Source organism: Perkinsus marinus (genome assembly GCF_000006405.1).
Source record: "Perkinsus marinus ATCC 50983 genomic scaffold scf_1104296950272, whole genome shotgun sequence".
Lineage (NCBI taxonomy): Eukaryota > Perkinsozoa > Perkinsida > Perkinsidae > Perkinsus > Perkinsus marinus.
Genome location: NW_003209678.1, coordinates 129,543 through 133,332, shown reverse-complemented (window position 1 = coordinate 133,332; position 3,790 = coordinate 129,543).

Sequence of the window (3,790 nt, the reverse complement as noted above, 5' to 3'; positions counted from 1 at the left end):
GAATGTGCATTTTCTATTCCGGGATTAATGATAGTGAACAACTTGTCGCTATCATGGTCTCGAAAGGTTACTTTTATCACATCACATGTTCATAGCAATGCTTATATTGCGACACACGATTTTGGAATATAACACACATTCGCATATCAAATTGACACGCACTGGAGTTTCGCCCGTGGAAAGCACTAGTGCAAATTATATTTCACGACCATTGCATTGCGAGAATATCGGGGTTTTCACCGAGTAATATGCCACAACACGTAAAACGGGTAAAACTTTACTAATTTCCGAGCTGACCTGTGAATATCAAAGCGCTGGTGCCACGCCACATGAGCACATCTGGTTCAGTGAGTAAAACCCAAACCATCATTGGTGGTCCGCCGATACCTGAGCTCAGCGCCGGTGCGGGAGGGGAAATGTACACGTGTGTTGGTGACAACGAGGAACCCCTTGGTGGTTTCTGAACACTTCTACTCAAACTTCTATAATTAGTGAGGGAAATTCCCTCAGGGAATTCAACTGGAGCTCAACTGAGAGAAACAAACGCGTATTGGTGACGATATCCCTTGGGAAAACTCTCGTACTTTTTCTTGTGCACTTCTATCCTAATAGTTTTCCTCAGCTGAGCTCAATACTTTCTTTACTAATCCTAGGAGTTTATATATGAATTGGGAGAATATACCAAAAGTGTACAGAAACTAACCGAAATGTTCTCAGAGTTTTCAAATTGTCACCAACACATGTTTTCACCACACTGTCACCAACACATGTTTTCACCACACTGTCACCAACACATGTTTTCACCACAGTGTCACCAACACATGTTTTCACCACAGTGTCACCAACACATGTTTTCACCACAGTGTCACCAACACATGTTTTCACCACAGTGTCACCAACACATGTTTTCACCACAGTGTCACCAACACATGTTTTCACCACAGTGTCACCAACACATGTTTTCACCACAGTGTCACCAACACATGTTTTCACCACAGTGTCACCAACACATGTTTTCACCACAGTGTCACCAACACATGTTTTCACCACGGTGTCACCAACACATGTTTTCACCACGGTGTCACCAACACATGTTTTCACCACAGTGTCACCAACACACGTGTCCATAATTCTGCACTCGACCTTACTAAAAATCCCTATCATGGCGCCACTTGCACCCCCAGCTACGGCCGCTCCTATTAATGCTCTCTTCGTCAAGTCCGACCCCGACGATTCACTCGATGTTACAGAGGATTCTGAAGTGGCCACGTGCGACGATCGGATATATATACAGTGCGTGCCAATCTAATATACAAATGTGAAGGGATGTATTGCCATTTCGCTATTTTCATTTATTTCTCTGCTACAGCTACATCAGTTGAGCTCTCGTGGGTATGTATCTCGCGATTAACATGAAATCGCCCTCAACTCCGCCTTATGTCGTGTATGGGCCGAAGCTGTTGTGAGCTGTGACACTGACGGGCCGCTCAAAAGTTGGAGCCCAATCCAGTTCTGAAACTGGTTTCAGAAATCGGTTTCCAGAACTGCTTCTCAAACTGCATGCATTTGAACCAGTTCTGGCCTCAATCAACTGTTTCGCTCCGCTGTTCAGCGCGAAAAGACTTGCATTTTTCTCGCGATTCAAATAATCTCATCCCGTTCTTATGGCACATACAAGATGCTAGAGCATAACAGGTGTATCTCAGCTGAGCCCTCATCAACAGGTGCTAGCAAAGACGCCTTGTGCTAGACTAGCCACATAGCTAGTAGATTGAGGACCTATAGCGTCAAGTCCGAATGCAATATCTCACTTTAGGTTCGTTACGTAGCGTCTCTCTCTTGACCGTTCTCGGCAAGGCGACGAAACCCACAGCTGGTAGACTCTACCAGCTGTGGTAGAGTTATTGTCTCTCCCGCATGCATAATCGTCGTACGGAGTACTGTGATTATGCATGCGTATCATTATGCATAGTGTGCTCTGCACTATGCGTCTCCTCTTATCTACCAACTAACCATCATGTTGGCTCGAGCCACAAGTACTGACATGGTCATTAGTAGTACCGCCTCAGGTGGTTGTGTACTACTAACCACCTGTGGCGTTCCAAATCTTTTGCACGATCGGCCAGCATTTCCAGGAAATGTTATCAAGTAAAGCGAGTTGGCTTGTTTATAAGGTCGACGTACTCACCACAAGGAAGCTATGCTTTTTCTAATATTTCGGTATCAAAGCTTTAATCTGTCTCCCCCAGAGAACTCGGTCCTCGGCATTTCTTTGCGACAAATTCGTCACCCTCAAATGCTCTGCAATAAGATTTATCCTACCTTCTCCCACCAACTTTCGTTGCGTAGCGTAACTTTTGTAAATATGAGAATTGAGGGGAACTAGAAGACATTTCGCGCGCCATGAATTTCTCAAAACTCATCAGATCAATTCTGAAAAATAGTTTTGAAAAAAAACCGCTTTGACAATCAGTTTTGAGCTCTGAAGAACGCGTTCTTTTTTTGAATGCATATTCATTAGAACGGGTCCTGGAATTGAGCGGAACGTAAGCGAATGAAAAATGGTAGAAAAACGCCCCTGCCGGCAATCGAACCCGCGATCGTTCGAACTCTGTCTATTCGTCTTGTAGACCTAGTTTTCACTGGAAACCAATAAGAGCGAATTCCCTCTCACACATCATCACTTAAGATAAGATCAGTATTGAAATAAACTTTTGTAATACCAAGCATCAGTGTGATCACATTTGCTTATGGTCAACTACATGTGTCGATGACAATATCAGATTTCTGAGGAAATTTCGTGAAATTCTTGCTGGTTTCTGTGAACTTTTACTCGAATTCGTATGTAAACTTCTATAATCAGCGAGGAAACTCTTCTGAGCTCAGCTGAGAAAAGCGGACATTCATATTCCTCGACCACTGCTAGAAACGTGTCAGACTTACTCCAGAACTCGTTTACAAGTTGCCATATTCCAACAATGAACAAAAGCAATCCCAAAGCCATTTTGAGAGCATCGGCTTCGCCCGACCACTTATGCAAGAGCAAGGTGAACACAATCGTTGTGGGGAAACCTGAGTAAAAAAGTCCCATCATGTGAATTAATCTCTCACTTATTACACGTGATAAAAACAGCGAAAAATAGTTTAACGTTTGCTGATCGCCATAACACAAGTAATTGCACGCCGGCCATAGTCGGGCTCAGTATCTGAGCTCATGAGAAATGATAGTTGTTGTAGATTCGCCCAACCTACTGAAAGGTGAATAGTAGCAGTCACAACAGAGCCGTCACACCACTGAGGGAAAAATTTCCCGAGAAGATTCCTGAAACTTCAAAATCACAAAACTACTCACAGTGTTGAAGGAATATATGTTTGCTTTCCTCAGCTGAGCTCAGGAGTGAACACAGTGTTGGAGTAGGAATATATGTTCGCTTTCCTCAGCTGAGCTCAGGAGTGAACACAGTGTTGGAGTAGGAATATATGTTTGCTTTCCTCAGCTACTGAGCTCAGGAGTGAACACAGTGTTGGAGTAGAAATATATGTTTGCTTTCCTCAGCTGAGCTCAGGAGTGAACACAGTGTTGGAGTAGGAATATATGTTTGCTCTCCTCAGCTGAGCTCAGGAGTGAACACAGTGTTGGAGTAGGAATATATGTTTGCTCTCCTCAGCTGAGCTCAGGAGTGAACACAGTGTTGGAGTAGGAATATATGTTTGCTCTCCTCAGCTGAGCTCAGAAGTGAACACAGTGTTGGAGTAGGATATATGTTTGCTTTCCTCAGCTGAGCTCAGA